This window comes from Solanum lycopersicum, chromosome 1, assembly GCF_036512215.1.
Source record: "Solanum lycopersicum chromosome 1, SLM_r2.1".
In the NCBI taxonomy this organism is placed as follows: domain Eukaryota; kingdom Viridiplantae; phylum Streptophyta; class Magnoliopsida; order Solanales; family Solanaceae; genus Solanum; species Solanum lycopersicum.
The window spans coordinates 11,676,546-11,702,640 of record NC_090800.1 but is presented as its reverse complement, the minus strand read 5'-3'; the positions used below and the strand labels follow the sequence as shown (position 1 = coordinate 11,702,640).

The 26,095-nt window shown below is 34.1% G+C and overlaps 1 pseudogene; it reads left to right on the top strand.

Annotated features, from left to right (window-relative positions):
- The window catches only part of LOC138340778 (endoribonuclease Dicer homolog 2-like), a 41,165-nt pseudogene that overhangs the window by 8,353 nt on the left and 6,717 nt on the right, over positions 1-26,095 (top strand).

The window sequence follows — 26,095 nt, the reverse complement described above, 5'->3', positions numbered from 1 at the left end:
CAATGGCCACCAAATTCTATCACACATGCACGAAGCATATCGTCCAACACTTGAATCGTTCGCTTAGACTGACCATCGGTCTGAGGATGGAACGCAGTACTAAGGTCAAACCTAGTACCCAATTCCGCATGCAATGTTTTCCAAAACATAGGAGTAAATTGCGTACCTCTATCTTATTTGATGGAGAGTGGAACTTCATGCAACCGAACAATTTCTGAGACATAGATTTTGGCTAACTTCTCTGCATTGTAAGTCACCTTGACCGGAATGAAATGAGCAGACTTAGTTAACCTATCAACAATCACCCAAATAGAGTCATACTTACCCATTGTCTTTGGAAGACCAACCACGAAATCCATTGCAATCCTTTCCCACTTCCATTCAGGAATGGGCATTCTCTGCTCGCGACACCTTATCTTGGATTCTGTGCAGTTTCTCATCATCAGACTCTCTTCCGTTAATCTTGTCAAGAAAGGAAGATCCTGCCTCCACAGAAGCCAACAATCCTCCCTTCTCATTTACTTCTAATCTCATCAAGTCATTAGCTAGAGTCTGAACCTCTCTAGCCAATGGGCGTCTAGAAGCTTGCAAGTGAGCTAGACTTCCCATGCTTCCCGCCTTTCTACTTAAAGCATCCGCTACAACATTTGCCTTCCCCGGATGATACAAAATAGTGATGTCGTAGTCCTTCAGTAGTTCTATCCATCTCCTCTGTCTCAAGTTCAAATCTTTCTGAGTAAAGACATAATGTAGGCTACGATTATCCGTATAGACCTCACATTTAACCCCATATAAATAGTGTCTCCATTGCTTTAATGCAAACACTACCGCGACTAATTCCAAATCGTGAGTTGGATAGTTAAGTTCATGCACTTTTAATTGTGTTGAAGCATAAGCAATCACATTCTTCTCTTGCATTAGCACTTCACCCAAACCCGAATAAGATGCATCACAATAGATAATGAAATTGTTACCTTCCACTGGCAAGGTGAGAATGGGTGCGGTAGTCAACAAAGTCTTGAGCTTCTAAAAGCTTTCCTCACACTCATCCAACCATACTAATGGAATATTTTTCTTAGTCAAGTTCATCAGTTGGGAAGCAATAGAAGAGAATCCCTTGACAAATCGGCGATAGTAGCTAGCTAACCCAACAAAGCTCCTTATTTCTGACACATTACTAGGTCTTACCCAATTCTTTACTATCTCAATCTTAGAAGGATCCACCATCACTCCATTCTTAGAAACCATGTGCCCCAAGAAGGACACTGCATCTATCCAAAACTCACACTTAGAGAACTTGGCATAAAGCTTTTTCCCCCTCAACATTTCCAATACCATTCTCAAATGCTCCTCATGTTCTTCCTTGCTCATTGAGTATATCAGTATATCATGAATAAATACGATCACGAAGAGGTCCAAATATGGCTTAAAAATCCCGTTCATCAAGCTCATGAACACAGCAGGGGCATTCGTAAGACCAATAGACATCACTTCAAATTCGTAATTCCCATACCTCGTTCGAAAAGAAGTCTTTGGCACATCCGTTGCCCGTATTTTCAATTGATGATAACCGGATCTCAAGTAGATCTTAGAGATGACACAAGCACCTTGTAACTAATCGAACAAGTCATCAATGCGAGAAAGAGGATACTTGTTCTTTATGGTTACCTTGTTTAGTTGTCTGTAGTCTATACACATTCGAAAACTGCCATCCTTCTTCTTCACAAACAAAACCGGAGCACCCCAAGGAGATGCACTTGGTCTAATAAAGCCTTTGTTTAACAACTCTTGAAGTTCGGCTTTTAACTCTCTTAACTCCGCGGGAGCCATTCTATAAGGGGGTATAGAAATGGGGCGAGTACCCGGTTCAAGGTCAATACAAAATCAATATCCCTATCTGGTGGCATACCAGGAAGATCTGCATGGAATACATCCCAAAACTCACGGACCACCGAAACCGACTCAATCGAAGGTACTTGGGTAGTGTCATCCTTGAGATGTGCCAAGAAAGCTAAACACCCTTTACTAACCATTTTCTTAGCACGAAGAAAGGAGATGATACGCACCGGATTGGAAGTGTAGTCACTCTCCCACACTAACGGATCTGTCCCAGGCTTGGGTAATGTCACCGTTTAAGCATTACAATCCAAGATCGCAAATTGTGGAGAAAGCCAAGTCATACCCAGAATTACATCAAAATCATCCATTTCTAAGATAACCAAATCTACATAAGTGTTTCTCCCCACAAAGTTCACCAAACAAGACCTATATACCTTTTCAACTACCATAGACTCACCCAACGGAGTAGAAACATGAATAGGCATATCAAATAATTCACAATGTAAATTTAGACCATTAGCAAATGAGGAAGATACATATGAAAATGTGGATCCAGGATCAAACAATACAGAAACCATGCAATCACAAACCAGAAGATTACCTGTGATGACAGCATCAGATGCCTCCGCTTCAGACTGCCCAGGGAAAGCGTAACAATGGGTCCTATCGTTTGTCTGTCCATTGCCCCTACCATGTTGTGATGTAGCGACTCTAGTTTGCCCATCACCTAGGCCATTTTGGTGACCACCATTACCTCGACCATTACGTCCTCCAGAATAACAGCCTCTACCATGACCACCTCTACCTGTAGCCATTGGGGGTCTATAACTCTGTTTTGGACAATTTCCCCTAATAAGTCCAGTCTCCCCACATCAGTAACACTATCTAGATTCAAGCATAGGTCTCTTAGAGAAGTGTTGACCGGTCTAAGGTGGACCCCCAACTACAGTCTGTAGTGAAGACTGAATGGGTCGAACTGAGTAACCTCCGGAGCCCTGTCCTCTAGAGTAAGAACCATTAAACTCACCTCCCTTTCGATACCTATTTGATGTCGATGCCATGGTGAATTCATCTCGCTTCACTCCTTCCACGTCTACCACGAAATCTACCACTTCTTGGAAGGATTTTGCCGTAGCCGCTACCTGTAAGGATGAAATCCCCAACTCTGACCTCAACCCCTTCACAAAACGACTAATCCGCTCTTGTGGACTGAAAAAAAGTTGGGTGGCATATCTGCATAGTTCACGAAACTTAGCCTCATATGCATTAACCGACATCCTACCTTGCTCTAGGCTCAATAACTCATCCCTTTTCCTATCCTTCAAAGTCCGGGAGATATACTTCTCTATAAACAAGATAGAGAATGAGGCCCAAATTATAGGTGGTGCCTCCGTTGGATGACACTCAACATGTGGCCGCCACCACATTTTGGCGTTCCCTTGAAACTTATAACTCACGAAATCAACACCAAACCATTCTACTATACCCATCTTGTGTAGTAGCTCATGATAGTCAACTAGAAAATCGTAAGCATCCTCAGATTCAGCACCCTTGAAGTCTGGAGGTTTCAATTTCAAGAACTTACTGAAAAGTTCATGCTGATCATTTGTCATTATAGGCCTAGTAGTCAGACGTGGAAACGTGCCTATGTCCAATGAAGCATCCATACGAGGAGCCATAGTGGCTGCATGTTGTACCACTGAAATCGGAGGTGTTGGTGCAGAAAACACTGGAGGTGCCTGACCTGGATCAGACAACCCACTAAGATAAGCGAGAACCTGATTGATCATCTCTGGGGTAGGTTGGGGTGGCAATCCTTCGTTCTGCACTTGTTTATTTTCCCCATCCTCCCCTTCTCTTATTACTTCTTCAGTCGGTGGAGGAGTCACAGCCCTAGTATCAGATGGGCTAGGTGCTCGTCCTCTTCCCCTATAGGACGTCCTCCGACGACCTCTACCACGGCCTCTTGTTGCTGCTCTTCCTCGAGCTACAGCCCTAGTGGCTGGCTCAGACGCACCCTGTCCCGCTGGTGCTGGTGTTGGTGTTGGGGTAGTCGTTGCTCTAGTTCTAACCATCTGCGAAATAGAGTGAAGATGGTCAGATACCAATTTGTAGCACCTAGATACCAATTGGACCCAAGTAATAGCACGAAAGAAAGAAAGAAAGAATGGAATTTTCCTAAAGTCTTATAGCCTCTCAATGAAAAGTAAAGGCGTCCCCCTACTGTTCCTTAAGACTCTACTAGACTCGTTCGTGTAGGATGAGACCAACGAACCTAATGCTCTGATACCAAGTTTGTCACGACCCAAATCCGGGCCGCGACTGGCACCTAGACTTACCCTCCTATGTGAGCGAACTAACCAATCTAACCCTTAACATTTCAATGTAATATCAACATAAAGTAATGCGGAAGACTTAAACTCATTAATAAAATCAATAACTATTATTATCCCCAAAATCTGGAAGTCATCACCACAAGAACATCTATGATCAAAGTACTAAACTAAGAGTATTCTAAAAAGCTAAAACAAATAAAAGCTAGTCTATGCCGGAAGTTCAAGGCATCAAGACATGAAGGAGTAGATCCAGTCCAAGCTAGAAGCGTTAGCTCACCCTGAAGATCCGGTGTGACGAAGACTGTCTAGAATTACTGTTGAGTTGAAGAAGATGGCACGTTTGCTGCACTCCACAAATAACAAGAAGAAAAACATAAAAGTAGGGGTCAGTACAAAACATGGGTACTGAGTAGATATCATCGGCCAACTCAAAATAGAAAACAATATATACCAAGTAATATCATAAAATCAACTATGATACTCAACATGTATCAACAACAAGCACTATATCATTTACAATTACCGTCAAGTTCACACATGAGGACTCAAGCCTCAATACCATACTCATTTGGGAATCATGTTCATTAGATTGAGTATATTAACATCTTTCAAGATTCATTATCTTTATTTCTCTTGTGTCGGTACGTGACACTCCGATCCCCTAATTCTATGTGTCGGTTCGTGACACCCGATCTCCTAAATCTACGTGTCGTTTTGTGACACCCGATCCCCTAATTCTACGTGTCGGTTCGTGACACCCGATCCCCTAATTCTACGTATCGGTTCGTGACACCCGATCTCCTAAATCTACGTGTCATTTCGTGACACCCGATCCCCTAATTCTACGTGTCGGTTCATGACACCCGATCCCCTAATTCTACGTGTCGGTTCATGACACCCGATCCCCTAATTCTACGTGTCGGTTCGTGACACCCTATCCCCTAATCTCATTCTATCAACTCATCAAGCCTTCTCCCTTACCAAGGCATCATCATTAAAAATAGATTAGGTTTTTATCAAGAATTGGGATTCAGTAACTTCATCATGCTTAATATAATCACGATTATATAATCACGTTCATGCATGCATACAATTAAGCACATAGCAGGGTTTACAATATTATCAATACATATCATTCTCTATTAAGAATTTACTATGAAAGAATGAAAACCATAACCTACCTCCACCGAAGATTAGAAACCAAGCAAGCAAATTTTTCCAAAGCTTTGTGTTTTTCCCCTTCTCGATCGTCTCTCTCTGTATCGATTCCCTTCTCTCTCTTTCTGTTCTTTTCTTTTTCTTATTCCAACCCTCTTTCTTTTACCCTAATTATTATATAATTTAGAATAAAAGATGGCAATAATGCCCCACTAATTATCTTAACGTTACCTCTTTTAACCCCCAAGTAATTAGACTTATTAACATTAAACCACTAACTTTATAATTAAGGCAAGAATAGTCAAAAACGTCCCTTAAAACAATTATGGAAATCCGAGTCAGACTGGGATTACGCAGCCTATGACGGCCCGTCGTGCCTGCGACGGTCCGTCCTGCTGCCCGTCACAGAGTTCAGAGACTCAATTTCTCTTAAGAGTCTGTGACGGTCCGTCCTGCCATTACGTTACGAAGATCAGAGAGTCGATTTCAGTACCCAATTTTTAGATTTTTTAAGTGTTTTGAAACGAGACCCTACGACGGTCCGTCGTGCCCATGACAGTCCGTCGCCTCATCCTTTTTTTGCAGAAATAAAATCTGCTGCTCAAAACGACTAAACAGGTCGTTACAGATATAAAACTCTAATACATCATAATCAAGATAATCTAAAGAAATTATGCCCCACTAACCATTAGACTTATATAGTAGAGGAATATGGTATTCATTGAAACACTCCTCATATTCAAGTACTTATGTCAGAAACATAAGAATGTGCATACAAGTAAAAGTAGATGTGGACGATAGTTCGATGCCTGGTGTCCAACTTATTGACTATACCTTCAATCTTCTTTTAGCTACAAAAAATGAAATACGCTCATCAAATTAGTAGGGCACAAAATTATCATCTCGAGAAAATGATCCACATTCTCTTTCATCATTAGCTAAAGGGAATTTGAAGAATTCTTACCTTAACTATCTTTCCATCTTAAGTATTGGCGTATCTAGTTTCTATAAGCAAGACTATTTAAGTATGAAAATTTTATTGCAATTTAAGGATAATTAGTCATTAATGGAGAAGATGTAAATTTCAAATAATTTACTATTTTGTATGGTCGTTGTAACTTCACAATATCGTTATAACAATAAATATTGAAAAGTGCAAAGAAATATAGTTGAGATGCTTCCTCATAAATATACGAACAACGTATTTGGATTACTAAAAAGATAAAACCATTTCAATTAATTGATAACAAAGAATGGGAGCAAAAAGTTAGAACTCCTAGATAAGCATAATGGAATATAGGAGTGGTAAATAAGAGTTCTTTAAGTTACAACCTTATTGGAAATGTCAAGAAAAAAAATGTTAACTAACCTTTAAAAAAAATTTAAGAAAATATTGATAGATAAACTAGCATTCCAAATAGCTATCCTAGTGTCCTTCACGACTTTCTTTCTCATAGCTACCACTTCTACAAGTTCATCACTGGTTATACAGTAACTGGTTAATTCATCACAAAGTTGCTTAGAATAATACTCCACCGTGTTAGATCCTTTTGAAAAGAAATATTTTAAACCGTAGAACCAATCTATTCATGATAAATAAAGAAAAACATTCCATTGCAATGGGCTGGAAAGGTTCTACATACACATTACTATATCATTGAGTTGTCAAGATCATAGTTTGTGGCGAACTGGCAAAAGAATGACTTGATTTTTTTGTAAAACTACAAATTATAACTGGGCGTAGTAGAGAGTCTATCAATTCCACTTCCTTCAGAAATATGTAAAATATATCGAGAGACAAATTAATCAATAAGATATTTTCGTTGATGCTGAAATTATTGTGGCGAACTGGCGATACATCCATATTTTTGTGGACAAAATTTTGACGATCACCTTATCTTTTTGTAAGGTAATTTTTCAAGATTTGTGATCAATTTTTTGAACTTCACTCTTTGTCAAGATTTATGATCAATTTTTTGAACATCACCATCACTTATGCTAATGAAGTCTTGCCCAATATCATATTTTTGTAGTAAAATATATTAATGTACATTTGAGTCTAAGAGGGTCTAAAGAGGATTGTGTGTACGCAATGTGACCCCTAACAAGACGTTACCAACAGAATCTCAGCTCACAACACAACACTCGATTCCTACCACATAATCGAAATTCACCCATTTCTCAAAATTTCTCAATTTCTTCTTCCTTACTAGCAAATTTATCAAAGGGGGCATGCTAATTGGTAAATAAATCACTTCCATCAACAAAAAACCCAATTTCAATCACATAATCAAACACCCATTACGAATTTTCAGCTCATTTTTTGCAAAGATCTGTACTCCAAACAAACACTATATAATTAAAGAGAGGAGGAGTGTACTAATTGACGAAAAGGGTTCTTTAAAAAATCTATTTTTTACCACGACCCACAATGAAAGATGGCAACCAATAAGTTGGGATGAAGGAATAAAGCAACTTTACGGTAGAAATACCTCTGATCTTCGACATATCTTCTGCAGTAAACCCATTTTCCATCCTTAAATTTTGCTGATATATTCAAAAAACAGCAACTTTTTTAGTTCCTTTTTTATGGGAGAATTTGAATCCTAACTTAAAAATGGCTATAGAGTGGAAAATGGCAATATAAAGGTTTTCAATCAGGTATTGTACACTCGAATTAATCACAAATTTGAACTGTGAAAATAGTTTTCGATATAAAAATTAAAAAAAATTTGACTTACAATAGAATCTTGCTTTTGATTTTCTAGAATTCGAATAGTTTAAGGATTGTCATATTATAAAAATAGTTTAGTAGTTAGTAAATATCAAATATGGAATATCAGAAGAATTGAATATACGTACATCATGCAATTATCTCGTAAAGATAAAAAATTATTTCTGAAAGATAATCAATTAACAATTTACTAGGATAGATTATTTAAAATAGGAATAAACAACAGTGTATACACAATGACAAACAACAACCATTGTATGCAATATATCCATAGAGCACCTATTAAACTGATATCCTAATATGTATCCTCCATAGTTTTCAATATAATGTCATATCCTCGGTAATATTAAGTTGCATTAAATTCTAATTTATCACCTCTCTCCAACACTTCTTCTATCAACCTCTGTCTTTCCTTTCACCCTCTATTGCAAACCTCTCTCACCTCCTAATCGATACGTAATCTACACATCTTTTCTTCGCATGTCCAAACTATCTTAGTTTTTATAAGATAATAATATTAAAGATGGGAAACAGGCACACATATAGAATCAACACACCATTGTTATATCCTCAAGATGGATCAGCTCCATCCACAGAGATAGTTCTCATAACTATATGAAATGTGACATCTTTATTGTGACATCTTATATGAATAAACAATTTGAATTATACTAATTGAGGTCATTCTCATTATATTGAGTTAAGCATCATCTAATATTGTGTATCTCCAAACTTTTTGGAGATAAATACTATTTAGAAGGTATGAGGTAGACACTCCATCTATCTTTACTAATGTCTGGTTAATTAATTTCATCAAACGAGCTATTTGACTATTTAGTGAAGAATTTTATCAATAAATATTCATTCTTTTTACAAATTTGAATGGATTTTGACCAATTCATCAACTCGGATCCAACTTAATAAACCCCAAAATAAAATATAAATTTTATTTAGGGTTCTAGAAGACAATTTTTTGCAATAAATTTCATGTATAAAGAAACAATAATATTTGATTAATTAACAGTTTTTTAAGATAAATTTTGTACCTTTCTTGATTCTTATGTTGGATTATTTGCATCTAAAATGAATTTTATTTAATCTCCATATAAAGAGGATTTTGTGGACTTTGATGAAGTATTTTGTTGTCACGAATAGTCGGCCCACATCTTGATATTTTTGTAAATGTTCCATGGTTTTATGAATTTTTTGGGTTCCCTCTCTAAGGAATATAGTACCTTTATATAATGTGAGCCAGTATTAATCTTCAAGATGTCTAAATGAAAATGTACTCATATGGTAGAGTCCTACACAATTTGAATGTCTATAAATGTCTAGTCTCTATCTCATGAAGAAACTTATTTCTTTTTTAAATAACCTTTCTGGGCACATAGTTCACTTAACTCTCGTATTGGTTGGATTTTTATTGTTTGAGGTGTAACCAACGGTTCTACAAGAGGTCTTATGTTAAGAAATGTATTAAGTATCTCTGTCGAAGCTAGAATCAACAAAGGACGCACCAAAAACATCTCCAAGAACCTTTCAAAAGTAGTTTCAGCTTCACATTCGAACGTGGACAGAAGATCCAAACTCTCAAATTTTAAATAGTACATCTCTCTCTGTTGATTTTGTGAGGCATTGAAAAAGTGTGCGTGCATGCTAGTCTTAACTACAGATTAAGCATATCAGTCATTGTTTACAGAGGCAAACCTCAAATTAATAATTATTCGTGGAGTTAATTAAAATATTTGAAATAAAAATGTGTTGTAACAACGCAATCTAGCACTGCATCTCCAAGAATTCCTAGTGTTGATATCATCGTGGAATCTCAGGTAACATGTATGATCCTTGAGTTAGAGCTTCAACAAGCACTGAAGGATCATGGAACTTGTAAGTAGTAGGATTTCAAAGTACAAAACATTAACTATCTTCTTAGAATTCACACGGCATAGGTGCTTCAACAAAATCAATGTGCAATCTAAACAATTTATGGAATGATAAGGTTTCTACTTCCCCGCAGGAGTTGAGGAAATAATAGGTGCCTACCTCAGCTTGGGCGGACAAAGTAGCAGCTTTATCATTAATATAAGGGATTGGAGTGGACATTGATTTTATTGATGCACCTATGCAAAGTCACTTCATCGTAAATGCTAAGAAGCTAGTCAACGTACGACACTTTGAAATCACTGCTACATTACAAGTTTCAGGACCCTTTGTTGTTTATTAAAGACAAACTCACAGATCTTACATTCTACCAGAGATTCCACGACGCTATTAGCACATGGTTTCTTGGAGATGTAGTTCTAGATTATGTTATTACAACATATCTCTATTTCAAATATTCCAAACTGATTCCATGACTTATTACTTATTTGCGGTCTACTTTTGTAAATAATGAATGCTCTGCTCAATCAAAGTTAAGGCTAGTATGCTTGAGCAAATTGTTCATGCCTCGCGCTAGATCTCCAAAGGCAGATATGTTGTAATGTCGAGGAATATGAGAAATTGGATCTTGTGTCCACATTTGGATGGGAGAATGAAACTACTTTCCCAAATGTGCTTGGAGGTGTTATTAAGTACCTTGCTAGAGTGAGATCTGTGTTTATATTGGCCTGTATGAGATACTACTTTTATAATCATAATACCTCTTTTGAAATAGTAAATCAAACAATAGAACTCTATCCAACTAGAAAGTTAAGTGAACTATAAAATAGAATTTCACGCGACAAGATGAGTCCAATTTATTGAAGAATTCGACATTTGAGATATCAAAATTTTGTGGGACTCTACAATAGGAGTACCATTTTATTTAAGTTTGTTATAGACTACTTATATATAGTGTAATATATTTCATTGAATAGGAATTTTTCAAAATTTCACATATTCATTTAATATTCGTAAAGCGATGATGATATGGGTTCACTCTTCTTTGCAACCAAGTTTTGACAAGATTCATAAAATTATTTCATGGAGATCGAATAAATCCTACGGAGGTCCACATCATCCTTTTATTGACACTAACAATCATTGAATCACGGAAAAATCTTAAGAGAGAGCAAACAAGTAATAACCATATTTGTACTCAAAATCTTTATGAAGAAAATTATTCTTCTTTATAACTATTTGATTGCAATATATTTTTTGTATTTGAGACAAAAAAATTTCAAAAAAATTGGTACACTTAGTGTGACCCAATTTACCCTTCATCTTCCCTCTATCAAATCAAATGCAAAACTGAATCCACTAACTGCAAAGGCTGAAACTCTATTTTTAAGGGTACTTCAAGTCTCGTATTCTAGTTTATCAAGTCTACACGCTGACAAGCCTAGAAGAAGGGGGCATTTATAGACACCAAAATTTGGTGGAACTCTATGAGATGAATCACATCCACAAGAAAAGTGTAACAATTTGAAAAGTCACAATTAGTGGGAACATCCTCCCGAACGAGCTCAACACACTATGTAGCTTAGGAAAATTTTAAATTGGTTTTCAATATCATTGTGGTAAACGTACACAAATCATACTCATTAGAAATACAAAAATTCTAGTATTAAATGTCTGAACATTTAATAGATCGCCCAAAAACAGAAGTATAGAAGTTCTAGTATTTAAAATTCTAGTATTAAATGTCTCAAAATTAAATTCTAATTTATACCCTCTTTCCAATACTTCTAATGTCTACCTCTGCCTTTTCTTTTACCCTCTATAGCCAACCTCTCTCACCTCCTAATCGATACGTCATCTACACATCTTCTCTTCGCATGTCAAAACTATATTATTTTTTACAATATAATAATATTAAAGATGGGAAACAAGCACATATATAGAACCAACACACCATTGTAATATCCAAAAGATGGATCAGCTCCATCCAAAGTGATAGTTCTCATAATTAAATGAAATTTGACATCTTTATTCTGACATCTTATATGAATAAACAATGTTAATTATACTAATTGAGGTCAGTCTCATTATATTAAGTTAAACTTCATAGAATATTTTGTATCTCCAAACTTTTTGGAGATAAATATTATTTAGAAGGTATTAGATAGACACTACATCTATCTTTACGCGCTTCTTGTTAATTAATTTCATCAAATGATCTATTTGTCTATTGGGTGAAGAATTTGATCAATAAATATTCAAGTTTTTTGCAACTTTGAATGGATATTGACCAATTCATCAACTCGGATCAAACTTACTAAACCCCAAAATAAAATATAAATTTTATTTAGGATTCTAGGAGACAATTTTTTTGCAATAAATTTCATCTATAAAGAAATAATAATATTGTATTAATTAACAGTTTTTTAAGTTCAATTTTGTCCCTTTCTTGATTCTTATGTTGGATAATTTGCATCCAAAATTAATTTTATTTAATCTTCATATAAAGAGAATTTTGTGGACTTTGATGCGGTATTTTGTTTTTAAGAAGAGTACGCCCACAGCTTTTTTTTTTAAATGTTCCATGGTTTTAATAAATTTTTGAGATCCCTCTCTAAGGAATATACTACCCTTTATATAATGTGAGCTAGTATTAATATTCAAGAATTCTAAATGAAGTTGTACTCATATGGTAGAGTGCCACATAATTTGAATGTCTACACATGTCTAGTCTCTGTCTCATGAAGAAACTGATTTCTTTTTTAAATAACCTTTATGGGCACATAGTTCACTTAACTCTCGAATTGGTTGGAGTTTTATTGTTTGAGGTGTAACCAACGGTTCTACAGGAGGTCTTATGTTAAGAAATGTATTAAGTATCTTTGTCGAAGGTAGAATCAACAAACGTCGCACCAACAACATCTCCAAGAACCTTTGAAAAGTAGTTTCAGCTTCCCATTCAAACGCGGACAGAAGATCTAAATTCTCAAATTCTCAATAGTACATCTGTCTCTGCAGATTCGGCGAGGCATTGAAAAAGTGTGTGTGCATGCAAGTCTTAACTACAGATTGAGCATATCATTCATTGTTTACAGAAGCAAACCTCAAATTAATAATTAGTCGTGGAGTCAACTAAAATATTTGAAGTAAAAATGTGTTGTGACAACGCAATCTAGCACTGTATATCCAAGAATTCCTAGTGTTGATATCATCATGAAATCTCTAGTAGCATGTCTGATACTTGAGTTAGAGCTTCAACAAGCACTGAAGTATCATGGAACTTGTAAGTAGCAGGATTACAAAGTACCAGACATTAACTATCTTCTTAGAATTGACACGGCAGAGGTGCTTCAACAAAATCAATGTGCAATCTGAACCATTTCAGGAATGATAAAGTTTCTACTTCCCCACAGGAGTTGAGGCACTAATAGGTTCCTACCTCATCTTGGGCGGACAGAGTAGAAGCTTTATCATCAATGAATGGAATTCGAGTGGACATTAATTTTATTGATGCACCTATGCAAATTTACTTCATCGTAAATGCTAAGAAGCTAGTCAATGTACGACACATGGAAATCACTGCTACATTACAAGTTTCACGACCCTTCGCTGTTTAAAGACTAACTCACCGATCTTATATTCTACCTGAGATTCCATAACGCTATTAGCACATGGAATTTTTTGGAGATATAGTGCTAGATTATGTTGTTACAACACATCTCTATTTCAAATATTCTAGATTCATTCCAAGACTAATTACTTATTTGCGGTCTACTTTTGTAAATAATGAATGCTCTGCTCAATCAATAGTTAAGGCTAGTATGCTTGAGCAATTTGTTCATGCCTCGCGATAGATCTGCAAAGGAAGATTTGTTGTACAGTGGAGGAATATGAGATATTGGATCTCATGTCCACATTTGGATGGGAGAGTGAAACTACTTTCTTAAATGTGCTTGGAGGTGTTATTGAGTACCTTGCTAAAGTGAGATCTTTGTTTATATTGGCCTGTATGGAATACTACATTTATAAGCATAAGACCTTTTCTAAAATAGTCAATCAAACAATAGAAATCTATCATACAAGACAGTTAAGTGAACTACCAAAAAGAATTTCACGTGATAAGATGAGTCCAATTTATTTATGAATTCGACATTTGAAATATCAAAATTTTGTGGGACTCTACAATAAGAGTATCATTTTATTTAAGGTTCTTACAGACTACTTATATATAGTGTAATATATTTATTAGAATAGGCATTTTTAAAATATCATATTTTCATTTAATAATCGTAAAGTGATGATGATTTGGGTGTACTCTTCTTGGCAACAAAATTTTTTAAAATGATCCATAAAATCATTTCATGGAGATCAAATAAATCCTAAGGAGGTCCACTTCATCCTTTGCTTGATTGACATTAACAACCCTTGAATCACGGAGAAATCATAAGAGGGAGGAAACAAGTAATAACCATATTTTAACTGACAATCTTTATGAACAAAATTATTCTTTTTTATAACTATTTGATTGCAATATATTTTTTGTATTTGGGACAAAAAAAATTGCAAATAAACTGAAATACTTTGTGTCACCCAATTTACCCTTCATCTTCTCTCTCACCAATCAAATGCAAATCTGAATCCACTAAACGCAAAGGCTGAAACACTATTTTTAAGGGTACTTCAAGCCTCGTATTCGACTTTATCGAGTCTACACGCTGACAAGCCTAGAAGAAGGGGGCATTTATAGACACCGAAAATTTGTGAAACTCTATGAGATGAATCACATCCACAAGAAAAGTTTGACAATTTGGAAAGTCACAATTAGTGGGAACATCCTCCCGGACGATCTCAACACACTTTGTAGCTTAGGAAAATTTTAAATCGGATTTCAATATCATTTCGGTCAACGTAAGCAAATCATACTCATTCAAAATACCAAAATTATAGTATTAAGTGTCTCAACATTTAATAGATCGCCCAAATATTTATCTATAGAAAAAAACGTTATCAATTTTATATTATATGCTATATTTTTACATAAGCTATGGATCATTGTGGTACAAGCCAAGTGACTCTTTGCACTAGATATTTGGACAATAATAACTCCTGCACACCCACTAGATACCCAATCGTAAGATAGCCATATATTGATCATACTAGTATAAAATTACATTATGAAGCATCATGTGGAAGTTGTGATAAAGGCATTTGTAAAAAAAATATTGATATAAACAACAACTATGTGTCAATTCTAAGCTAGTTGGGGTCAATTCTCTTAAATTATTAAATCAGGGCGAGAAGGAATGGAGGTATAGATGACATGTATACAACAATTTTTTGGCCTAATAATTGGATTATGAAGACATAAAGAACTTCAGATATTTGAGGTGCATCAAATTTCAGTTAATACCTACCTACAGTAGTAGGTTCATGGAACATAATAAAAAGACAATACAATATAATTTTCACTAGAGAAAATTTGCTTTTGCATCAGAAATATAATTTTTTTAGCATATAATCATAACATTACCTGGTCGTCAAGGAAGTGAGTTGAGAACCATGAGGTATCAATTACAATTTCCAGTGGTGACAAAAAAATCTTGATGATTTAATTTGTTTATGCCTTGAAGGATAGACTTGCCTAGTACCACAATCAAGCAAACAAGAATTATAGTTTAGAAATAGAAAGGCAGAGGGAGAGTTTCTAATTATTGTAATCCTATATGAAAAAACAATAAAGAGAGCTACAATCAATCAAACAAAATATACTATCAAGAAGTAGAGAGAAAGAAAGAGAGATTCAGAAGAAGAGAAAAGGATGATCTAGCAACTAAAATATATATGTTTGCTAGAATAAACTCTAAGGGTAAAAAGAAATTGAACTCATACAAGTGAAGAATTATCAAGAAGTTTCAATTGAACAGATATGAGGATTTCTCCAAAATCACAAAGAAGTATAAACATCAAATTTTCATTCAAAAATCAACCCCTAAAATAAACCCTAGTTTCTACTATTTATAATAGTAGATAAACTAACCCAAGCTAGTTACAATAACAACCTTGATCTAAATCAAAGAAAAGTCTAATTTATTACTTATTTGAAATGTAGTAATGTCTTGTTTAAATTTCCATTTTAATATCAAATCACTAGATATATATTAGTAATGTGTAATGAGTACATGTGTGATTTTGAATAGAGTAACATCTTCTAAGTATGAAATTGAAGATTTTCCTTTGATTCTCTTATAGCCGATTTTTAAAGTCAAAAGAAAATTTCAAAATTCTAGATAAGTTTTTCAGTGAAAAAAGCTCTTTGAACTGGAGAAACAACAAAGAGTTAGGACAGTTATTGAAAAGAGAAGGATAAGATAGGAGTTACATTACCTTGGTTGATTGACACTTCTTGTTTGAGAAGAAGAGAGACAAGAACGTTGGATTAGAGAGTTGGACCAGCCCACAGGAGTAAAATAAGTTAACATTGAGTCGTGAAAAAGGAGGCAACAGAGTGATAAGAAAGAACATGAGCTCAGGTGTTAGCTGCAATTAGCATTTACCAGTAGGATTAATGAATGTAGGTTTTACCCTAATCATAATAGACATAAATTATTTTGATTGTTTTATTTTTGGATTGCGCCTAAATTTTATTTATATTTTTGGTTAATTAATAAAATGTCCTATACGACTAAAGAAAAATCTTTTTTAAAAAAAGGTTTTTGAGGGTAATATAGCAAATATCTGAATATGGTAAAGAAATGTCAGGCTTGTAATATTATAAAAATGGCTAAATTTATATATGGAATTGTCATGATTTTCATGAGTTCCTCATTTAGTAAATACCTTAATCCCCCTTTCACAACAACAAACATTCTATTTTGCGAGAATATAATTAATCAATTTTCTATCTACTGTAGATAATGATAATATGGGAAATGCACTGATCACCAAGGATGAAGTAATCCTGAAGAGTTTTCTAGCTCCTCCAAAAATTTGAGAACAATATGAATTGATTTTTGATTGTCTCAATGAACTTCATGCACAATGACCAAGGATTATTTACTCCATAGAGGAATTTGGTAAACATTGAAGCCCATATCATGTTCAAGTACTTATGCCACAGGCTTAAAGGTAGAAATCCTTCCCTTTAATTTGAATCGCCATGCATGAAGAATGCGCGAACAAGTAAAAGTACATGAGGATGAATGATTGATGTCAGGTCTCCTACTTATCGATTACACATTTCACCTATTTTGTAGCTACGAAAATAAATTATGTGCATCAAATAAGGAGGGAACAATATTATCATCTCGAGAAAAATGGTGCACATATTATTTCCTCATCAGCTAAAGGGAATATGGTAAATTCTTTCCTTACCTACACTTTCACAATATTGACGTATCTTACTTTCTATAGGAAAGACTATTTAAGTAAGAAAATTGTATTGCAACTAACAAGGAGTGAGTATGTATTGGAGATGAAGTAAATTTCAAATAATTTACTATTTTGTATGTTGAAAGTGATTTCACAATATCATTTTTTACCATAAATATTGAAAAGCGCGTAGAAATATAGGTGAGCTGCTTCTTCGTTAATTTACAGATAACATATTGGGATAACTAGAGAAATTAAAACTTTCAATTGATTGAGGAGTAAGAATAGATAGACAGAAGTCTTTACTCAAAATTTCAAGAAAGAGCATTTAAGAAAATAATATAAGAAAATTTTAATGGATAAACAACATTCCAGATTATTATTGTAGAGTTCTTCACAAATTTCCTTTCCCATAGCTACCATTTCTACAAGTTCATCACTCATTATCCCATTATTGGTTAATTCATCACAAAGTTGCTGAGCTAAAATGCCAAACTTAAACGTTTTCAACCCTTTCAAAATGAGAGATTTCTACCCGTAGAACCATGTTATTTATAATTTGTAAATAAAGATATTTCATTGAAATGGTTGGAAAAGTTCTACACACACATTAATATATTATTGAGTTGTCAAGACCATATTTTTAGTTTAATAGCAAAAGAATGATTTGATTTTTCTAAAACTACAAAGTATAATTGGACGGAGATAAACAATACTAGTAGGGAATGTATCAATTCCACTTCCTTCAGAAATATGCAAAATTTATCGAGAAACAAATCAATAAATATGATATTTTCTTTGTTGCAGAAAATATTGTGGCAAACTGGCGATACATCCATTTTTTTGTGCACAAAATTTTTACTATCACTTGAACTTTTTGTAAGGTAATTTGTCAAGATTTATGATAAATTTTTTTAAACATCAGCATCACTTATGCTAATGATATCTTCCTCAATATCATATTTTAGTAGTAAAAACATATTAATGTACAGTTGAGTCTAAGAGGCAGGAAGAACACAAATCTTACCCCTTTGCGGAATAAAAAGATTGTTTTCTAATTGATCAACAATTCAAAAGATCGGTTAATCCAAACCCCTTTTGATGTCGGTTTTTCTAATAGTGAACATTATTATAATCATACAAGTCGATTTCAGGAGTGTAAGACTAAGATGTACACATATTTTATTCCTATCTTTGTGTGATTATAATATTTGTTCTAATAGATCCACAATTCAAAAGAAACTTTCTGAAACATGGTTGCAAGAAAAAAATATGACAAAAAATAGCAGTATAGAAAACACATTTAGGTTTACACGTAGATATTCTTCAAGTGATTACATAACATAGTCTTTGTCAAGAAATAAAATAATAAATTGTAGGATAATATACATTTATACGGGAAAATGAACTAGTTTTTGTTGGTGAAATTTTAAAATTACAATTTAAAATTAATTTACTTCAGGTAGAGACATGGATATATATTTTTTATTCTTTAAGGATATTTAAGCTGATGAAAAGAAATCTTTTCAAATATCTAGCAACAGTTTTCTTATTTATTGTCCTCCAAACAAAATACCTGAATTTCAAAGTACAACTAAATAAATACAGAACAAGAGTTGAATCCAGAACTCTATAATACGTGTTTTGCTATGAAATTTTTCATTTTTTCCAAGTTGAATTTAAAAGTATATAAAGTATATTTCTGCTCCATGTATGGAGGAATATCTATTGATTTTCTCCTAACTCACCACACTCATAGTAGGACTAGGAACCACCATGTACTAAGAAAAATCCAAATACATTGAATGGTCACCGAAACCTAAAAACCATTATAGCAACCCTGATAAGTCTTGACCATGTTGTAGAAACTCTGTCCAATATTACATCCCTCAGACACTTACATAACTGCATGACATGTATACTGAACCAAGGATGAATACCCCCCCAACCTTGATGATCCCCCTCGAGATGAGGTACTACTAAAATAACAACAAGGGCAAGACTTCTTATTTGCCAAATCCCTAAATTCGATGCGGCACATAAGCTCCATGACAACCTTTGACTGCTCTTTGAAAAGAAGCTTCAGACAATTAAAATTTGTAATTCTTGATGTCAATTAAAATTTACACTATCATAGTTTTAAAATTTCAAGTTTAGAATTGCATTCCAAATTTTTCCAACGTCATAATTTAAATGGTACTCACAATATTTTATTCATCTAGTATTTAAATTACATACCAATATATCAAAACTTGAACCATAATATAATAACTAATATTCTGAAATTTACGCCTACTGATGCCATCAACGTATTCTGCACTATATATATATATATTTTCCTTTTCAACCCACTAATGATTAGCAAATTATGAACCAATCATTGACCCACTAATGATTGGCTCATCATGAACCAATCATTGATCCATGATTCAAATGGTTTTTTTTTCTTTACTGTTCACGTGATTTTTTTATTCATAGTTTTTTTTGTTTTTTTACATTCAATCTGCTTTCATTTTTATACACACACACACACACATATATATATATAAAATTTATTATATACTATTGTTATATGCACACATCTATGTGCAGAAATCAAGAAAATTAAAGGAGAAGAAAACTTACCTAGCAGTTCGTAAGCCGCAGAGAACCCTTCGCCCCCTTTTTTTTTCCTTATTTATTTATTTTTAATTATTTAAGTACTAAAACTGATAGGTTTTACCCACATATTTAATTAAATATAGACTAAAGAGTATAGGGTCTTAAATAAATTATCAGTTTAGCCCATAAACTATCGATTAATTAACTCAAGTTATGCAAATATTCAAAATTTCCAAAAATGACCTTCCCAGTCATTACAAAAATATAAATAAGCTAGGAAATTCTTTATTAATAAGTATGTAGCTAATAGTATTATTTGACAATTTTTCCCTATATGTTTTGACAATGGCGTTTTGATGTTTAGTTATAATGGGGTTATTTTTTTGTAATTAAAAAATTAAATCAACACCATTTTATTTGAAAATAAAATATAATTCAGTGCAGATTGTACAAGTTTGTGATACTTTATTTGTCCTCCAACCATTAAAGTTTAGAAAAAGATAATACTGTTATGAAAAATACTACAATATTGATATTAGATTTGAATTATAATGTAGTAAAGAACTTATCACAAATATTTTGTCGTGGCAAGCCATTGCCTTGAAGGCGATTTTGGCTTGACTCAAATGCAAATCCTTATAGCTGGTTGCTCCCCAAGGTTTCATAGTTACTCTCAAACATCTGCACTCGTGGCAAAGAGTTTTGAGGTTGCGCAAAACAAAATTCCCAAAAGCATTCAAAGAATATGATGAAAGGAGGGAAATTCTTTTTACTTTTCCTTTATAATTGATGTTGGATTTTTTATGCTCACAAATTGTCATTCTTATATAGATATGTCAAGAGAAGGAGTTTCAAATAGAAGAATTAATTTTTGTTTTTCATTTTAAGAAATGGATTGTCAACATTAATGGCATTAATGGCCGTTATTTATCTTTTATAGAAACCTGTTGTTTGTTTATTGGAATGGATATGTTATCTCATTTGAAACGTGTTGTTGTTATTTCTTTGTATTAGTATTAATAAACATAGTTAGACTTGAATCACCGATAGTATTAACTCAATAATCCGTCAACAATGCAAAAATAAAGAGTAAGAACTGACTTTTGGACAAAAGGAAGGAGCATGTACTTAAATGTCAATATCTTTTGATTTGAATTAACACATAGTGAAAATGGGACAACAACTCAATATCCACAAAGTGAAGTACTCTTGAACTGAATGCATATAAATTAAGACCTCAATAACACGTGCTATATCCTTATATTTTAAGCAACCTCCGCAATACAAACAAAGTACTTTTATGGTCATGCACACACACCTTAGGTCTTATGAGTGCTCTATAAATACGACCCAAGACTTTCATAAAATAAGACCATACCTTTACACTCATGTAGGTGACTCCATCAAGTCTATCTCAAATAGATCACCTTTCGGCTATAGAATCATTAACAGAAAAACAAGCTCAACCTTATAAAACACTGCCTCATACATAAGGGTTAGAAATGTGGTGTATATTGGGGCCTAACTGGTCCACCACATTACCTCAATCAATGGTCTTTATCCCTATCCCCCTCGACGTTTCAAGAATTATTTTAGTTTCAAGCCCTTGGTCATAGGATCCTCTGAATTTCTTTCGGACCTTGCATATTCCAAGGAAATAACACCCTGTTTCAACAACTGTTTAAATGCACCATGTCTGATGTGAATATGTCTCTTTTTTCCATTGTACACACTATTTTTGCCAATTGCAATTACCGCTTATGAGTCACAGTGAAAAGAAACTGGTGAAGCTTGTCTTCCCCACAAAGGCGTATCTGCCAAAAGATTTTTCAGTAATTCAACTTCTTGCCCTTCCAACTCGATAGCAATGAATTCTGATTCCATGGTAGAATGTGCTATACAAGTCTGTTTAGAAGACTTCCACGAAATAGCGCCTGCACGCACGAAATGTGCTATACAACTGGTGGAACTAAGTTCATCATTGTCAAATACCCAGTTTCCATCACAAAAACCTTCTAAAACAGCAGAAAATTTTTTAAAACGCAAACACCATTCATAGCACCTATCAAATACCTTATCAATCGATGACGATTATTAAAATGTTCACTACTAGTATTATGATTTTCTCTACTCAATCTACTAACAACATAAGCTATATCATACCCCGTGTAGTTCATGAGAAAGATTACACCCCCAATTATTTTTACACCCCCAATTATTTTAGCATATTTAGTTTGAGAAACACTAGATTCATTATTCTTCTTCAAGTGTATGCTAGGATCATAAGGAGTTCTCACTGGAACTACACCAAAACAATCAAGCTTTTTCAACATCTTTTCATTGTAATGAGACTTACACAGAGAGAAACCACTAAGAGTTCTTTTGATTTTAACTCCAAAAATTACATTGCTTCACCAAGGTCTTTCATGTCATATTTAGAAGACAAAAATTCTGTCTCATTTATATCATTCATATTGGGACAGAAGATTAACATGCCATCTACATATAAACATTTATTGACACAATCTAAACCTATCATCTTATAATAAACACATGTATCAGATGAATTTACAACAAAGTCATTATACACTAATGTGATATTAAGTTTTTCATACCATTGCTTAAGTGCTTGTTTTAGTCCATACAAGGACTTTCTCAGTTTTCATACTTTATCCTCTTATCCTGGAACCAAAAACCCTCACGTTGAGTCATATAGATCTATTCCTTTAAATCACCATTTAGAAATGCTGTTTTGACATCCATTTGATATACCACTAAGTCGTGAATAACGGTCGAATCAATAAAAGTTATAATGGTCGCTTTTTTAGTCACAGGAGAATAAGTTTTAAAGTAATCTCATATCTTTATAAACAAAATAACTTCTTTTTTTCCCAAATTTCATTCCTTACAGTAAGTGGCGGAATGCTCAGTTCCGCTTGTTCTCGGTTATTGCATCTTCCCTGCCACAAAAACAACTTTCTTTTGGTTAAAATCCCTAATCACAAGTCTAGCATTATAATTATCAATTGTACAATCATGCCTCAATTTCTTCTAAATATCCACCTTCTACTAATGGACTGAAAACCTTCAGGTAAATCATACAAGCCCCAAGTGTGATTAGAAACTATGGAGTCTAATTCTCTTTTAATTGCCTCTTTAAAAAATATAACATCTATTGATATCATTGCTTCATCATAAATCTTAGTGTCTTCTTCTATTAAATAAATAGACACTAATTCGTCATTTAAAATATTAATATCAAAATTTTCAGTTAACAAAGTAGTGATAAAATTATGACCAAAAGTTGTCTCAATTCTACAATTCTTACTCCTTCTAAGTTCATTTTCACTCTTAGTAGAAATAACTCTATAAGAAGGTACAACATGCGAATTAATAGACAAAGACATAGAAGCTTTATTTTGCGGATCACTTGGCACATTGTTTTTCAAAGAAAAAATATACTAAAAAATTCCGCATCTCTGGATTCACGAATAGCATGATCATTTAGAGACAAATCTATATGCAACACTATTTTGAGCAGAAACAATAAAGATACTATCAGAAGTCATAGAATCAATATTTACACATTTAAAATCAGGTAGACCAACCTTAGACAAACACCCACATACTTTAAGAAATTTGAAGTTAGGAGCAAACCCTTTCTACAACTTAGACGAGGTCTTGTCTTACTTCTTATGCGAGACTCTATTTAGAATATAAGATGAAGACAAGACTTCTTCTCCCCACATATTGTTAGATAGAGCAGAGATTAAAAGCATAGAGTTCATCATTTCTTTAAGGGTTCTATTTTTCTGTTCGGCTAAACCATTTTGTTTGGAAGTATATGGAGCACTAACTTCATGTATAATACAATATTTCTCAAAAAAATCTTCAACAGTTTTAGTAATATATTCACCACCCCTATTAGATCTAAACATTTTGATTTTCCTCTTCTTCTTTAAATTTTGAAACATGCTTTCAGCTTCATCTTTGGACTTAAGAAGATATACCTTAGTGTATCTAGAAAAGTCATCTACGAAAGTAATGCAATACATTTTCCATCATTGCTAACAGTGTTCTTAAAATCTGCTAAACCTGAATGTATTAGTTCAAGTAATTCATTCTTTCTACTAATAATAGATTTGAACGGTTTCTCAGCATGATTTGCTTCTATGCACACGTAACATTTAGAAAAATCATCAGTTTTTATTATAGGAATTAATTCCATTTTTTTAGCATTTTAACAGAAGAAATATTAACATGACCTAGTCTACCATGCCACAAATTAATAGACTCAACAATATAAGAAGCATTTGAAATGTTTGCATTATTGGCAATCTCTTGAACAATGTATAATACAAATAATCCACCACGAAGATATCCCTTCCCAACAAAGTCTCCTCCGCGAGACTTAATTATTTTATGAGATTTAAACACAAGTTTAAGGCGTACTTTGTTTTGAAGTTCTCAGAAAAGTATGTTTCTACGGAGGGATAGAACATATAAAACATTGTTCAAGGATAATGTCTTTCAAGAAATTAATTCCAGTAAAACTTTTCCTTTACCCATTACTACAACAGTGGTGGAGTAACCCATATATACACACTATCTTTTAGTAGACTCCTCCAAGTCATGTATTAACTCTTTATTGTCACAGAAATGCCTTGAAGCGCCTATGTCTAGCACCCAATAAAGTTTATTTGCCACCAGATTTTACTCAACGACTACAACAACAATCACTTCATTACCTTCAGCAAGAATGGCTTGGACATCACTTTGTCCTTCCTTGTTTCAATCTTGCTCTTTTCTTTGATAGCACCTGACACCTCTGTGACAAACATTTCCACAAAATTAACAAGATCCCTTAAATTTTTGAAATTGACTCTCCGGCTTGTTGAATTGATTTTTCTTCTTTATAAGTTCCTTTTTTGAGAGTTTCTTCTGTTTGTCTTTTAACGTATCATTCACAACAGTACCAGAACATTAAACAAGATTAGCTTTCAACGAATTAAGAGAAAGTTCTTCCATCTTATCTATGATATGGTTCGCCTCTTTGGTCCTCATGTGACTTATAGGTTCTCGAAGGGTTAAATTATTTTCCTTATGTTTTAACTAATTATTATAATCACCCGAAGATGGTGGAAATTTATTAAGAAGGACATTAGCCTTAAATATCTCAAATATCTTCATGCCCTCGTTGAGAACATCACCAGTAAAGTTTTAATATTCGTGAATTTGTTCAATTATAAGCTTATTATCAACCATTTGAAATTTAGTCCACTGACATTTTTTTCTTTCTTGCATCATCAGCACCATATTTCTTTTCGAAACTATTAGAACACTTGGTCCTAGGACGCCAGTTAGTAGTTTAGTAGTATTAGGATTGTCTTACTAGTTCAACAGTTATTACTCAATTAGACTACATTAATTCTGTTCATTTAGGAGTCTTATTACTTTCGCTGTAACTATATTTATGAACTTGCTTCCTTCATTAATAAAGCACATTGAGTTCATATGGTATTAGAGCTCTTCACGCTCTAAAGAGTACGATCCAGGTTTTTTTTCTTCTTTCTCCTCTCCTCAAGCAGATCAGCAACAATGACCAACAACAATGGCAACAATCCCAGAGTTGTAAAGGCTGATAACACGACAAGCACCAATACTATCATTCAATTGAATCACGTATCCCAATTACCCATCAAACTAAGTGGTGGCCACAATTTCGCCACCTGGAAAGCCCAATTTTCCATGCTTATGCATGGCTACAACCTCTTTGGCCATCTCGATTGAACCATAGTCGCACGATTACCCTCGGCACGAATATCTCTCCCAATCCTGCCTTCTTAACTTGGTTCCGTCAGGATCAACTCATCCTGAATGCTCTCATGGCTTCTGTTGAACCCGTTATTACCCCTACCGTTGCAGTCGCTGACTCGGCTAAATCTTCTTAGGATGCCTTGTATAAAACTTATGCGAACAAATCTCAAACTCGAGTCTTCAGTCTGCGTGATCACCTTGCATGTGTCACTGAGGACTCTCGCTCCATTATTGAATATATTCATACTATTCGGTCCATTTCGGATGAGTTAGATACTGCTGGTGCTCCTGTTTCCAATCCTGAACTCATTGTCAAAATACTTAGTTGTCTAGGTCCTAAATTTTGTGAAATATCTTCTGC